At 43.5% G+C, this 16,534-nt stretch overlaps 1 pseudogene; it reads left to right on the top strand.

The window, feature by feature from the left end:
* Positions 1-1,386: 1,386 nt before the first annotated feature.
* Positions 1,387-16,534, top strand: part of LOC133242544 (piezo-type mechanosensitive ion channel component 2-like) — a 201,052-nt pseudogene continuing 185,904 nt past the window's right edge.

Genomic DNA, 16,534 nt, shown 5'->3' with positions numbered 1-16,534 from the left:
GTAGCCACATTTCCAGTGCTCAAAAGTCACCCATGACTAGTTGCTACAAACCAGATATAGAACATTGCCACCATTACAGAGGGTTGTACTGGACAGCATTTCAGAGGTGGGGTATTCCATGCAGAGGCGAAAGCAAGTGCAAAGGTCCTGGGGTGGGTGGGACATTGCTTGATATGAGCTAGACAGTGGCACTGCTCTTCGGCTCACACATTCCTGCTATGCTCTAATGTGAGTAAGCTTATTTAGTTCTTGCAAGTCTTAGGCAAAGTTAGGGGTCCTGTGTTCTACTGATAAGGAGTAAAAACAGTGGCTGCCCCTTCCTGAAGACAGACTGATCTGGGAGGTGAAGGTTAAGGCCCTGTTGGAAGAGTCTCGCTGCCAGGGCTCCACTATTCCTGCCTCCTGGAATGGTGTGAACAATGATTCACACCACAGTAGGCCTTTACACTTTACCAAGCACAATTATCACATGCATTAGGCTTTCAAGGAAGGTCAGATTCCAACTTGTTCACAGAGAATCACCTCCAGGTCACCAGATTTGCATCTGTTTTGCCTAGCACCTATCATAATGAACAAAAATTTTAGACTTTAATGATGAATGTGCCAAAGAGAGGACAGTGAGGCGGCAGTTCTAGTTCAGTGATGTTTGATTTGTAGCAGAATACAGTGCCTATTTTGAAGTTCTTTGGTGAAAACCATTTCTGGGAAGAGTGGTAACGATTTGGGGCCAGGTTATGAAGGAAAGAAAAAAAAAAAAAAAAAACCACCTTGTGTACCCTGGCAGTGTGGTGGTGTTCCGCACTTCCTAGCTTACCTTGGTCTAAGTTCAGGTCGAGGCCCACATACAGGAAAAGGGGGTGAAGCGGGGCTTTTCAGCCTAAAGGGAGTAGGGGAATGGGCCACGCCGTCGAGTGGGTTTGGTGGTGGATTCTGGGAATCCCGCGTCGGTGGAAGAGAAGGTGCTCAAGGCTCAGGGAGTGGCTGCAGCGGTCAGGTCCGGACTTTGAGGTGTGCCGCGAAGAGGGCGGGGCGGGGCCGGGCTCACGTGGGCTGGGCGGGGGAAGTGCGCGGGACTGAGCTTGGCGGGGGCGGTGCGAGCCAATGGGCAGCGGCTAGCAGCGCGCCCAGCGCCCGAGCCGCCATCGCGCCTTTTTGCTGCCTGGCGAAGACACGGACGGCGCGCGGGGGCGAGCGCGGGAAAGAGCCGCCGGCGCCACAGCCGCCGTCAGAGCATGAGGACGGCCGTGGGCTCCGTCAAAATGCAGCCACCGTGAGAGAGCCGGGTCCCGGCAGCGGTGGCGGCCGTGGCGGCGGCGGACGGCGCCCTATGCCGCAGCCCCAGCGGGCGCGAGTCTGACGGCGAGCAGCTGCCGGTGCCTCCGCGGCCGCGGCTGCGGGACCTGCCAGCGCTGCTGCGGAGCGGGCTCACCTTGCGGAGGAAGCACAGCACCGCTGCGGGCCGGGTGAGTGGCCGGGTCCTGCGCGGCCAGATTGGGCGTGAGAGGCTCGTGCGTGGAGTCCGCGCCCACCCTCCGGGGCGGCCGAGGGGGGGCATCTGGAAGTAGGGGATGTGCCGGGAGTGGACCCCTTGTGCCGGCTTAGGCAGAAGAGGGGCCGGGGAAGATGGGGTCGTGGGGTGCCCACTGCGGAGTGGCGGTTTCCCTCGCCCATAGGTGCACCTGACTTCGTCCAAGCGTGCCTGGATTCTAGCTGCGGGACTGTGAACATCGCCCGAAGAAGGGCCGTTTGCCTGTCCCCAGAGGGGGAGCTGCAGATGTCTAGTGCCAAATGGCGGGCCCTGTCCGACAGCGATCCCAAGGCCCCACGCGCGGGACCTCAGTTTGCAGGAGGCAGGAGAAGTGTGCACTGCTGTCGGACGCCTAGTTGCAACTTTGGGCACCGACAGTGGCTTAGAACCCAAGGAGGGACGCTCCTCCACCAGGAGCCTACCAAACACACCAGCAGGAAGTGAATATTTAAGATTCTGGGGGCGTCGCCGAGAACTAAGCTTTGGCACCTACACTGGCTCTTGCCCCGCCAGGGCCGAGGGACAGACGCCAGAGTTGGAAGTTCTGGGGCGAGCTCTAGTTCCTGGGCTCCCCAGTCGGCAGCACTTAGTTCTCGGCGACCCCTCCCCCCCCCCCCCCGCCGACCCCTCCCCCACCCCCCACCCCCCGCCCCAGAATCTTAAATATTGACTTCTGCTGGTGTGTTCGGAAGGATTTCTGATGGAGGAGTATCCCTCCTTTGGTTCTAAGTACATCTAATGGCCTGAGAAGGTCAGACATGTTTTGTGGTGAAGAAAAGCGGGACAGCCTGGGATCATAAGTCACTCAGCAGCCCCTGCTGACTTGTCAGGTGTTCCTGCTCACCAGGGCCTTGGGCACCTTTGAGAGGTTTCACTTAGCTTTTAAAAATCTGGCATCATTAAGGAGACTTTACCATGAAAGTACCACAAGGTAGATATTTTGGTCTGTAATTTAAAAAATAAGTCTTAGTTGTCTGCCTTAAATTATCTTGCTGGGGGCTTTCAACTCTTGAAAGATAGGTTTGTGAAACTTGAGAGTTAGGGAGAAACACTGGGTTTGGTATGGCTTCCTTTGGGCAGGAAAGGGTCTGAACTGACGTTGAGTCTTTGGCCTTTCTGAGCTGGAGAATTCTTTCCACGTAGAGATAACTGTCCATGACCTACCTCAGAAGGATGTTTCGTGGATTAGCTGAGCAGTAATAGGACATCTTTAGGTCAAATGACCAGGGGAGTTTAGGAATTACCCAAAAATGACCTTAATGTGTGGAGTACAAGGTTGCGTGCAAAGAAAGGGAGGAAATGTGTCCCCAAAATGTGATAGCTCAGTAAACACAAAAATCTGACTTAGTGACTTTCCAGGAGTTTATGGGGAAAGTAGGTCAAATTGTATTCCTGTTACCCATGACAGTTGGTTTTTCATGGCACAGGATACTGACACCATGAGGGCAGCCAGGCAGTCTGTGAGGAGGATTACCCAGGGTTTCTGTGTAAATTGATCTGGAGTGTTCATCTGCATAGAGGCTTGTGTTTCCCCATGCCTGGGATGATGTTGTAGTGTACCTTGCCAAAATACATATTTACTCTAATTATTTATTCTGAATATGGTTACTTAAAATAAGGTGTACTTGATTAGCCCTTCTTTGGTTCTAATACTGCCTTAGCTCTCCTTGGGACATTCCAAACACATTTCATAAGTACATGGCCAGTTTTTGTTTTTGTTTTTAATTGGGGAAGATTGTAAAATTTTCCAACATTGGAAAACCATAAATTTCAACTGTTTTCTCTCCTTTGGCACTGGAACCACCTTTGTGATTGTGGAACCTTCCCATCAAAGGAGTTGGAAAGGGTTTGGAAGAAGGAGAAAAATAGGTGAAATATGTGTTAGTTTTTCGGGCTACCATAACAAAATACCATAGACCTGGTGGTTTACATAACAGAAACGCATTTTCTCACAGTTTTGGAGGCTGAGAAGTGCAAGATCAAGGTATCAGCATATTTAGTTTCTGGTGAGAACTCTTTTCCTGGCCGGTAGACAGCCACCTTCCTTCTGTGTTGTGATGTGACCATTCCTTAGTGCCTGTGGAGGAAAAGAGATCTCCCTCTCTCTCTGTTTTATTTTTTTAAACTGAAATATAGTTGACATACAACATGATGTTAGTTTCAATTGTACAACATACTGATTGATTGGTATTTGCATACATTGGAAAATGATGACTTGTAAGTCTAGTTACCATCTGTTCCCATATGATGTTATTACAGTATTATTGACCATATTCCTTATGCTGTATATGACATCCTCATTGCTTATTTATTCTATAAGTGGAGGCTTATACCTCTTAATCTTGTTCACCTGTTTTGTGCCACCCCCATCCCTTGTTTATTCTCTGTATCTTTGTCTACTTTCATTTTGTCTTGGTTTTTAGATTCCACATGTAAGTTAGATCATTCAGTATGTCTTTCTCTAACTTATTTCACTTAGCATAATACCCTCTAGACCCATCCATGTTGTCACCAATGGCAAGAATTCATTTTTTGAATGGCTGAGTAATCTTTCATTATATGTGTATGCCCCATCTTCTTGATCCATTCATCAGTCAGTGGACACTTCACTTTCTTCCATATCTTGGCTATTGTAAATAGCATGGCAGTGAACATAGGGGTGTATATATCTTTTCCAAATAGGGCTTTTGTTTACTTTGGATAAATACCCACCTGTGAAATTCCTGGATCATATGGTGGTTCTATTTTTAATTTTTTGAGGGATCTCCATACTGTTTTCCATAGTGGCTGTGCCAGTTATAACCTTAACTAATGGTATGGGAGGATTCCCTTTTCTCTGTATCCTCACCAGAACTTGTTGTTTGTTGTCTTTTTGATGATAGTCATTCTGCTAAGTGTGAGGTGATGTCTCATTGTGGTTTTGAATTGCATTTCCCTGATGATTAGTGAAGTTGAGTATCCCTGCATATGCCTGTTGGCCATCTGCACAGGCCATCTGCATGTCTTCTTTGGAAAAATGTCCCTTCAGGTCCTCTGCCCAATTTTTTTAAATGGGGTTATTTTGTTTTCGATGTTGAGTTGAATGAGTTATTTGCATATATTAGATTGATTCCTTTTTGAGTATATCATGTGCAAGTCATTTACTCACTCCCATTCAGTAAGCTGCCTTTTCATTTTGTTGATGGATTCTTTCACTGTGAAAAAGCCTTTTAGGTTGATGTAGTCCCTTTTGTTTATTTTTTCTTTTGTTTCCCTTACCTGAGGAGACAGATCCAAAAAAGTATTGCTAAGACTGATAGCAGAGTGTACTGCCTGTGTTTTCTTCTAGAAGTTTTATGGTTTCATATCTTAGGTTTGTAAGTCCTTAATCCATTTTTTATTAGCCCTGGGTGTTCTTTGGAAGGAATGATGCTAAAGCTGAAACTTCAGTAGTTTGGCCACCTCATGCGAAGAGTTGACTCATTGGAAAAGACTGATGCTGGGAGGGATTGGGGACAGGAGGAGAAGGGGATGACAGAGGATGAGATGGCTGGATGGCATCACCGACTCGATGGATGTGAGTTTGAGTGAACTCTGGGAATTGGTGATGGACAGGGAGGCCTGGCTTGCTGTGATTCATGGGGTCGCAAAAAGTCGGATACGACTGAGCAACTGAACTGAATCCACTTTGAGTTTGTTTTGTATATGATGTGATAAAGTGGTCCAGTTTGATTCTTTTATCTGTAGCTTTCTAGTTTTCCCAACAGTATTTATTGAAGATACTGTTTTTCTCCTACTGTCTTTCTCCTGCTGTGTATTCCTCCTTTGTCATAGATTAATGCACCAAATAAGCATGGGTTTATTTCTGAGTTCTCTATTCTGTTTTTGTGCCAGTACCATACTGTTTTGATATAGGTACTGGCATCTGTGTGTTTGTGTTAGTACCACTACCATACTGTTTTGATGACTGTAACTTTGTGATATAAATTGTTTGAAATCAGGGTGTGTGATACCTGGAGCTTTGTTCTCTCTCTCAAAACTTCTTTGACTATTTGGAGTCTTTTGTGTTTTCATATAAATTTTAGAATTTTTTTGTTCTGACTCTTTGATCTCTCTCCTTTTTCTTATAAGGCCACTAATTCCATCATGGAGACACCACCCTCATGACCTAGTCTCACCCTTTCTACCTCCCACAGGCCCTCCAAATACCATCATCTTGGGGCTTATGGCTTCAACATCTTATTTTTGGGGGAATGCAAATATTCAGTCCATAATAGAAGTGTTTGAAGGAAAGAGAAAAACACAAGTAGTATGTATCAAACCAGTGGGTGACTTGTAAACACCTGGGGTCTTGTGGTTAGCTCCTTGGTTAGGGCAGTGATACCAATGCAGGTAAATCATGGTGTAGCTCTTTCTGTGGACCTTCAGTATTGTATGTCATGAGCTGTACTTCCAAATTACAGGTGAGTGATTATAGGGACAAGTTAGCACAGATTCATTACCACTGGCAAGAAAGTAGCTTTGTGCATTACACAAGTTGGTAGGAAACTTTGCAATTTCTGTATTGACGAAGATCTGATTTAGGAAATCTGGTTGGCCCTTGCCCATGCTCCCTTGGGCTCTCACAGATCTTAACCATCTGCCATCAACTGTCATCAGATGAGCTCTTTGTGGGTTGTGCTGCCCAACCCAGGTGCCTTGTAGGCTGTCTCTTACTGGGAAAAGGTAAGCTGACATTGGGTTTTTACCATAGAACTCCTGGGTCCTTGGTTCAGTCACTTATTGTCATTTTGAATTCAGAATGCAAGCTGATTAAGACTCTTTGCACCTCTTTAGGCTAAGTGGAATGACTAGATTTTTCTTTAGGGGAGGACCTTAACTACCTCCTAAAAAATCACTGGTAAGATAAAGCATAGATTGAATTTACATCAAAACTATTTAATTTTTTTTTAACTTTGTTTTGTGGACATTATGAGAGAATAAGATAATTACTTCCTACTTTTGGCAGCTATTAACATTTTTCAAATTTTGTTTGACTTATTTCTTTTTTCCCCACTTTTCTTTTGTGGGGGACTAGTGTGTTTTAAAGGAGAAGGCAATGGCACCCTACTCCAGTACTGTTGCCTGGAAAATCCCATGGGCAGAGGAGCCTGATAGGCTGCAGTCCATGGGGTCGAGAAGAGTAGGACACGACTGAGCGACTTCACTTTCACTTTTCACTTTCATGCACTGGAAAAGGAAATGGCAACCCACTCCAGTATTCTTGCCTGGAGAATCCCAGGGACAGGGGAGCCTGGTGGGCTGCCGTCTCTGGGGTCGCACAGAGTCGGACATGACTGAAGCGACTTAGCAGCAGCAGCAGCAGTAGCAGTGTGTTTTAAAACAAAATCCTAAATATTATGTCATCTCATTCATTAGTGTTTCAGTTTACATCTCTGATAAGGACTTTGTTCCTTAAAAAACGTTGTGCCTTTCTTGCCTAAAAATTTTAGTGACAATTCCTTAACATTCCCATATTTAATTTTTCTCAGAGATGTCTTTTCATTTATGATTAGTTGCAACCAGGAATTAAGGTCCACACATTGTGTTTGGTTGTTAGGTTTGTAAATCTATTTTATTTTATAACAACCCCCTTCCCCTGCTTGTTTTCTTCATGCCTTTCATGTGATGGAGATAGCAGGTCATTTGTCAGGTAGAATGTCCACTTCTGGGGTCACTTCTTACTTGTAATGTTATCTGATTTGTTCGTTTATGTTCCATGTTTCCTGTAATCTGGCAGTGAGATGTAGTAGCTTGATTAGATTCAGACTTAAGAGTGAGCATTCTTGGTAGGTATTACTGTGTATAATCTGTTGCATCACATCATTAGAGATGTGATGCCTGAATGTGTCCCTCTTTGAGATACCAAGAGTGATTAGTGGGTTCCGATGGGGTCAACTTACCTATCTACCTTTCACCTGATAATTGTAGCATCCTTGTGAGTTATAACCTAGATCTATTTCATTAGGGGTCACAAAATGATGATCTAAATCTATCATTCCTCTTGCATTTACCAGTTGGTATTCTATCTATAAAGAATTTACTCTCAAAAAAGAAGAAATAAATTTGCCCTCATGAAATACTTGGGTCTTCTGAAAAAAAAAAAAAAAACGAATGTATAGGAAGGAGAGGGGAAAGGCTTGATTTTTTCCCTTTTATCATTTTTCTGATTTATGATTTAATGCCTTAACAACCAGTGAGTTTTTTTTTCCTTTTTCAAGTATCAGCAAGATCTTGTAGATCTGAATGTATTTGTTTCAATCCATTGAAGGCAGTATTCTTTTCCATGCTCAGTTTATATTTATCTCCTGCATACTTCTTACAAGGCCTTAGTAGTCTGTGATACCTTTCTTGCTTTCCAGCATAAGTTGTTCCAAGCATATCTTATTCTATTTCCTGGTCCAGACTCCAAATCAGCCATTTTCCCAAGGAGTACTGATTTTTCTGAAAATCAGTCATGTCCCCCAACTTTTGCCTCTCTTAGTGGTTGAATTTTTTTAACCTTCTTTTTAAGCCTTTCATCTTAAGTTTTTGTTTCATTTAAAATTCTTCTCATCAGGCTGTTTCTAAGACTGTCATTTTCTCCCTCTAATGAAATAACTGGTAGCTACATTCCCTCTTTCTATATAGACTGTCAGAGTGCTGGAGATGCCTTATTTTGGGCTTTGGCTGCTGGGATATTTTCTGCAGTGTTCCACCACTTTCTTCATCTCCTTGAAATCTGTTTCATTTACTGCAGTCAGAATGATTGGTTGTGCCAGTTTGACTGTTCACCCAAGTCGTCCTGTGATCCTCAGCCTTTGGATCAGTCTTCTCTGCCTTGACCTCTTCCCTTCAGCCACCTTTCACTCAAGCAGGGTCTCAGTGGCTCTTCAGATTTGAGAAACTGGAAGTTCTTTCTTTTTCATTTACAGCCTGTACCCTGATGCATGCATGTGTGATCAGTCATGCCCCGCCTCTTTGCGACCCCATAGACTAGCCAGCCAGGCTCATCTGTCCATGGGATTTCCCAGGCAGGAATACCAGAGTGGGTTTTTGCCATTTCCTTCTCCAGGGGATTGTCCCAACCCAGGGATCGAATACCACCCTGATGACTCCGTCTCATGAAAGAACAAGGCTGCCAATTTCCTGCGTCTGACCTGAAATGCTTCAGGCCTGGCTTAACACCCTTCTCTGCTGGAAATAAGACTTTGTTGATTGAGAAACACATTCTACTCCAAGTAATACCAGTATGGCCAGCTTATAGTCATTTTATACACATATCTCATAGGCAAAGCATGATTTTGTTCCTTGTATTTAAATTAAAATCAGTGATAACACTTCATACCACTTAATTATGTCCTTGCAGATTCTGGTATACACTTTCAGCCTCACTACAAGCATCTGTGTTAGATGCTATTATTTGCATTCTACATATGAGGAAGGGGCTTCCCAGATGGTGGTGCAATGTGACGAATCCACATGTAATGCAGGAGAAATGGGTTCAATCCCTGGGTCGGGAAGATTTCCCTGGAGGAGGACATGTCAACCCACTCCTGTATTCTTGCCTGGAAGATCCCATGGACGGAGGAGCCTGGCAGGCAACAGTCCATAGGACACAACTGAGCACATATGTGTGCATGTGCCTGCGTGTGCATGGGCACATGAAGAGAGTCGGACACAACTGAGCACACGTGTGTGTGCCTGCATGTGCGTGCACACACACGTACACACACACAGATGAGGAAACTGAACCTAGAGGTAACTTGCCCAGGATCACTGGGTGGGTGGGAAGAAGGAGTTTTGAATCCCGCCAGTCTGGTTCCATAGTCCATGTTCTGAATTGACTCTCAAATGCACTGAGGACCAAGGGTCTATTTTTTTTTTTTTTTTTTGCCTAAATGTTCATTGTTGTTATTTTCAGTCATTGAGTTGTGTCCAACTCTTTGTGACCGCATGGACTGCACCATGCCAGGCTTCCCTGTCTTTTACTATCTCCCTGAGTTTGTTCAAACTCATGTCCATTGAGTTGGTGATGCCATCCAACCATCTCGTCCTGTCTTGTCCCATTCTCCTGACTTCAATCTTTCCCAGAATCAGGGTCTTTTCCAATGAATGCCCATAACCTTTATAGTACCTGTTGGTATTTCCTTACCACTCTTGAGAATGATCAGTACATGCTTTTGATAATGCCACACATTAACTTTTCTTTCATTGGGGCACACGGGCTTGTGATCCTCCTTCTGGGATCGAGGTGGAGAGGTCAGGGTCTAGGTGGGAGGGGAAATGCTGTGGTTATAGATGTGTATGGTAACTAATAGTGACTAAGATTAAAGATTGTATTTACTGTGTCCTAAGCAAAAAACACCCAGGCCCATCTTCATCAATCCAAAAAGTTTGTGAATTTATCCTCCTTACACTTATCTGCTTATGGTAGCCTGTCAGAAGATAAAGGTCATTAAGGCAGGCATGCATCTTCCAGGAAAGGTGAGTCAGATCAGATACAACAGCACATGTTGGTCTTATTTAAGAAACACTGACTTCCGGCCAGCTTGAAGTTTGAGTTGTAGGGCTACTACTCTCTATCATCGCATATTATTCTCTGAGCTCTTTTTTTTTTTTTTAATTTTATTTTATTTTTAAACTTTACAATATTGTATTAGTTTTGCCAAATATCGAAATGAATCCGCCACAGGTATACCTGTGTTCCCCATCCTGAACCCTCCTCCCTCCCCATACCCTCCCTCTGGGTCGTCCCAGTGCACCAGCCCCAAGCATCCAGTATCGTGCATCGAACCTGGACTGGTGACTCGTTTCATACATGATATTATACATGTTTCAATGCCATTCTCCCAAATTTCCCCACCCTCTCCCTCTCCCACAGAGTCCATAAGACTGATCTATACATCAGTGTCTCTTCTGCTGTCTCGTACACAGAGTTATTGTTACCATCTTTCTAAATTCCATATATATGCATTAGTATACTGTATTGGTGTTTTTCTTTCTGGCTTACTTCACTCTGTATAATAGGTTCCAGTTTCATCCATCTCATTAGAACTGATTCAAATGTATTCTTTTTAATGGCTGAGTAATACTTCATTGTGTATATGTACCACAGCTTTCTTAGCCATTCATCTGCTGATGGGCATCTAGGTTGCTTCCATGTCCTGGCTATTATAAACAGTGCTGCGATGAACATTGGGGTACACGTGTCTCTTTCCCTTCTGGTTTCCTCAGTGTGTATGCCCAGCAGTGGGATTGCTGGGTCATAAGGCAGTTCTATTTCCAGTTTTTTAAGGAATCTCCACACTGTTCTCCATAGTGGCTGTACTAGTTTGCATTCCCACCAACAGTGTAAGAGAGTTCCCTTTTCTCCACACCCTCTCCAGCATTTATTGCTTGTAGACTTTTGGATTGCAGCCATTCTGACTGGCATGAAATGGTACCTCATAGTGGTTTTGATTTGCATTTCTCTGATAATGAGTGATGTTGAGCATCTTTTCATGTGTTTGTGAGCCATCTGTATGTCTTCTTTGGAGAAATGTCTATTTAGTTTTTTGGCCCATTTTTTGATTGGGTCATTTATTTTTCTGGAGTTGAGCTGTAGGAGTTGCTTGTATATTTTTGAGATTAGTTGTTTGTCAGTTGCTTCATTTGCTATTATTTTCTCCCATTCTGAAGGCTGTCTTTTCACCTTGCTAATAGTTTCCTTTGTTGTGCAGAAGCTTTTAAGTTTAATTGTGTCCCATATGTTTATTTTTGCTTTTATTTCCAATATTCTGGGAGGTGGGTCATAGAGGATCCTGCTGTGATGTATGTCGGAGAGTGTGTTGCCTATGTTCTCCTCTAGGAGTTTTATAGTTTCTGGTCTTACGTTTAGATCTTTAATCCATTTTGAGTTTATTTTTGTGTATGGTGTGAGCTCTTGAAGCCTCACTTTCTTCTGCTGTTGTGAGATACACTGTGGGTCAGGTTTTTCCAAGAAAAGAGACAATGTCTGGGAAGCTTTGGGCACCATAAAGCTTAAATGTTTCCTTCCTCAGCTGGATGCTTATTCTAAGCAAATAGACTTTCATAGACATATTTATGGAAATCTAGGCATAAAAAAATTTGCTCATGTATGCAGTTTCAGTTTCCAAGTTTGTAAAAGTAGTGGTGTCTTAACATAGGGTGAATATTTTAGGTAGTGTCTAAATACTGTTACCGTAACGGAACAGTCTGAGTTTCACACTTTTACTGTCTTAAATGGACTTGGCAGTAATTAGTAACTTGTGCAGCTAAAAATAGATGGAAAGGTGGGAAAAAAGTCCCTGGGGATGATTCTGAGTGCTTGTGACTTTTTTTTTTTTTTTTGCCTCAATGTTGCATAACAACCCTGGTTAGAAATACTGATCATTCTAGTAACACTATGTTATCGAGGAGTAGTTTGTGAGAGGTTATAAGATTTTACAGGAAGGCAAGGTAGTTAAAATCAATAGCTTTTTTTTCCCCCATGGTTAATTATTGTTATGATAAATCATTTATAAGTGGGTATGGAAAAGGGAACGGAGAAGGAAATGGCAACCCAGTCCTGTATTCTTGCCTGGGAAATCCCATGGACAGAGGGGCCTGACGGGCTGTTGTCCATGGGGTCGCACAGAGTTGGTCACAACTGAAGTGACTTAGCATGCATGCATGCATGGAAAAGGGAAAGTTCAGAGACAACATTGTGGATTCTGGCATGTCTTTATCAGATTGAAACTTCAGTAGTCCTCCAAAAGGAGAAAGTATTTTCAATTGTAAGAAAATTAACATCTAGAGAGGTTTAATAGCCTTCCATGATCACCCAGGTAAGAAATAGTACAGGCAGAGTGGGGCCCAGGACTATCTGATTCTAATATCTGTGGCCTTTCCACAAAACTGTATTGTCTAAGTGTGTGTGTGTGTGTGTGCCTGTGTGTGCGCACGCACACTCAATCGCCAGGTCATGTCTGATTCTTTGTGACCCCATGGACTCTAACATTGCCAGGCTTCTCTGTCCATGGGGTTTTCCAGGCAAGGAGAATGGAGTGGGTTGCCATTTCCTCCTCCAGGGGATCTTTCCAACCCATGGATCAAGCCCATGTCTGCTACATTGGCAGGCGGATTCTTTACCACTGAGCCACTGTACGCTGTTGTCTAAGACATAGACGTAATTATAACATGTCGAGCACTGAAACAGTGGGTGCCCCAAGGAACTCCAGTGCTACAATCCCTTAGTGTGTGGTATTTATGTAAGACAAGGGGTACCTTCTTACCTTCTGGGACTCAATTAATGCTTTTTGTGTTTTTTCAGCTTTTTTCATGAGGCTTTGGCTTCTCCCTTGTAAAGTGCTTTCCTTTGCTTTTTGTACCATTTGCATTATCTGTAGGAAAAACATAATTCAGGATTTCTAATAAAGGCAAAACAAACCTTTCTAAAGTTAGAGTCCAGAAAACCAGGGCTTCTGCAATCGAGCTGGTTGTCTTCCTGTATTTCTTCCTAACTGGTCTAGCAACTCACTCCAACCCTATTTTGCTGGTGGTTATGTTGTTTAGTCGAATTTGACCTTGTCAAATAATTTACCTGCAGCTGTTATGAGGTGTACATGCAAATACTTGTGATTGCCTAACACTTTTGCCTTTGGTGCCAACTGTAAATTTGTTTTACTCTCTCCTGCTACTATTCAGGGACGTGAACAGCTTATCACTTCTCCTCGGTCTAACCCTCTAAATATTGACTGTAAAGAACAAACACTACAGATGGTACACTCCATCATATTGTGTTGTGAATTTATATGTAGGTATGAACTCTTTTGTAGGGAAAATAAATTGTGTGATGTTGCTTTTAGAGAGCAGGGGAAGTATGATGCCTGTTTCAATGCACTGAAATAGAATTAGGCTTTGTTATAGTAGAAAAGACAATTTTTTTCTGTTTTGTCATTTACCGGCTATGTGAATAAGTCAGATAACCTTTCTGAGTCTCTGTTTCTAAAATGCAATACTAGTATTTTATCATGCAGTTGATGGTGGGAGAGGGGACCAGCTTTCATTTCTTGGCCCTTGTCTGTCCAGCCAAGGTCTTTCTCCATTGAGATGCCAGCTCAACCCCCAGGACACTTTGGGGCATATTTTAGACAGAGGGAAAGATGGGTCTTAATACTCACCTCATCTCTGGAGTTAGAGAGGGGAAGATAATGCTTTAATAGAAAGAGCATTTGAACGAGGAGGAAGATTTTGATTAAATCGAGAATCCATCATATCAAAAGAGTAAAAATGATGTTACCTATGAATCTGTTTCTAGAAGATTAAATCATTTGTTTGGCCATAAACAGAATTCTGGGAGAGGTGTCAGAAGAGAATGTGTGTCAGCAGCCCTTTGCATCTGGGGACAGCTTACCAGGTGGTTTTATCTTCTTTTAGATAAGAGGTTTGTTGCTATTTCTTGTCATCAAGGAAAGCTATTTTTTATATTCAGATTAACATCAGTATTTGTTTTCCTCTACTGTTTCAAATTTATGAAAAATCTTCAAATAGCACCTGTTGAAACACTGGAATTTCCACTCTTCTTGGCACACGACTTATTAAAAAAAAGAAGCAGCAGCCTGCTAGTCATATTCTAATCTGCCTTGAATATCCCATGAAGTTAGAGCTTAATGAAACTCCACACGGTCAGTTCATCAGTAGTTGGCTGTTCACACTGCTGTCATTTATAGAAGGCTTTATATTTGCAGATTGCCTTTTCATACTGTTTTCATAGCTCTAAAGTAGGTATTCCGTTCTTATACAGACAAAACAAGTTAGTGAGTTTTTCCATAGGCCACATCCTCAGCATCTGTGAAGCAAAGGTAGTGCCCACCTCACAGGGTAGGAAAGGAAGTAGGTTAAAATGCATAGCACTTTTCAGGTGAAACTGGTTGTGTGGAGAAGGCTTAGTGTGAGCTGCTGCTGCTGTCATTGCTGCCATTGTCATCGTCTCCTGAAATGACAAATCTGAGGGATTTCAAGATCAAGCCCTTTGAAAAGCTGAAATAGATTTTATTGCCCATAGTGACAGCAACTAAGTAAGATGACCAGGGTCAGACATTGGTATCTTGCTAAAGATCATAGCGAGGAAGTTCAGGGTCAAGGGCTCCTTACACTGGAAGGGTCTATGATAGGATATCCATGTTCTGTCCTGCCTAAAACATGAAAGATGGGGTCTAAAGGAGGACTCCTTAAACTGTAGCATATACATACATTAGAACCCCTGAGAGCTTTTTAAAACACAGATTCCCAGGCCCTAGTCTTAGAGACTTTGATTCCATACGTCATGGATGGGGCCCAAGAATCTGCATTTCTGTGCAGTTCCAGGTGATGCTGATGCTACTGGGACATGAACCACGCTTACTCACACTGGTCTAAAGGGCCTTAAAAGTTTGATTCCCTTCAATATCAGAAAATTACTGAGGCCAGGAGTCTACCTGGTGTTCTGTTTGCCCCCTCCATGATAGAAGGACAAACCAAGATGGAAGACCATGACTATAAGATCTTTATTCAGTTCAGTTCAGTTGCTCAGTCATGTCCGGCACTTTGTGACCCCATGAATTGCAGCACGCCAGGCCTCCCTGTCCATCACCAACTCCCAGAGTTCACTCAGACTCACGTCCATCGAGTGTTCATGGGGTTCTCAAGGCAAGAATACTGAAGTGGTTTGCTGCCGGGGACCAGCCCCGGCTGATCCAGGGTATTTGAAGGGGAGACGGTGTCGGCGACCTATTCAAATGGTAATTAGAGATATAAAGAGTAATAGAATGAGGATAGCTCAGTAGGAAAATTCAGTGGAGAAAAGAGGCTGAGTAGCTTGGTTTACGCGGAAAATCAATATAACCCGTGACACGAGGTTAGCTCTGACCACGGAGGCCGCAGGCGCCCTCTCGAATAGCAGAAGGTGCCCCACCTTAGACACCTTCTCGAGTGGGTCTTAGAAGCCCAGGCAAATAAGTGGTCGCAGAGGATATCCACGCTCCAGATGGAGACTTCAGCCAGAAGTTAAGGAGAAGAATGACATGGGGAGACCAAGCATTGGTGAGCAAGGCCCGTAGCTTTATTTTTAACAGGGGCTTTTATACCCTAAGTTACACATAGAGGATAATAGGGGATGCAAAGTCAGCAGTCTTTGATTCTTATCAAAAACCAGGGTTTCTTTCCTGCAAATTTATCGTATACAAATGGTTTAGGTGATTTACATCATCTTCTGGCCAGAAGGCCTATTAACATTTTATGACTCTTGACAAGGACTTATCAACAAAGACTTATTTTCTCTAAGAGTAATTATTTTAAGGTTTGGCGCCATCTTCTGAAGATAAAATTGCATTCCTATAGGGTGGATGTGTAATGGGTTTACAACAAAGGAAAGAATTTATTACCTTAAGGGTCTAAAGTTACTAGCACCAAGGCCACTACTTATTTTTTCTACATACCAACTATATTAATTAATACATATTCAAGGATACAATTCAGGGGATGTGAAAACTTGGCAACAAACATTGACTCATCAATGAAATCCCTTACTAGTCTTATTCTGACAGTTTCTAACTCTCTGAGAGGCTCTAAGCTATTTGAATATCTTAAGCTTCCCCTGCCTCTGGAGGCTGGGAGACTGTAAACAATCGTATGCATAGCTGTAGGAGTCCGGGTAAACTTGTCAGGCGAGTTAGAGAGCCATCTGAGGGGTTTGGATTTAAACACTCCTAATTGCCCAGGAACTTTATTAATTGGAGCTGTAAGTTAACTCTTTGACAGAGAGAGCAAGATGGTGGTGGGGGACAGCCTCCAGTAAAGTCAGAGGTGAGAGCACAAAGCAATAAAGTAGGCAGACTCTGGTTTTTTGGGGGGGTAGATGCTCGAGAATATCCAGGCGGACTCCTGAGGCTCGATCCCGCCTTTGCGTATGCCGAGCGTCCTTCCTCATGACCTTTGTCACGAGTGGAATGCCTCACCGGCTCCCGGCAGTTTGCCATTCCCTTCTCC

The sequence above is a fragment of the Bos javanicus genome, chromosome X, assembly GCF_032452875.1.
Source record: "Bos javanicus breed banteng chromosome X, ARS-OSU_banteng_1.0, whole genome shotgun sequence".
Lineage (NCBI taxonomy): Eukaryota > Metazoa > Chordata > Mammalia > Artiodactyla > Bovidae > Bos > Bos javanicus.
The sequence above is the reverse complement of the archived record's forward strand: the minus strand, read 5'-3'. Positions and strand labels throughout refer to the sequence as shown.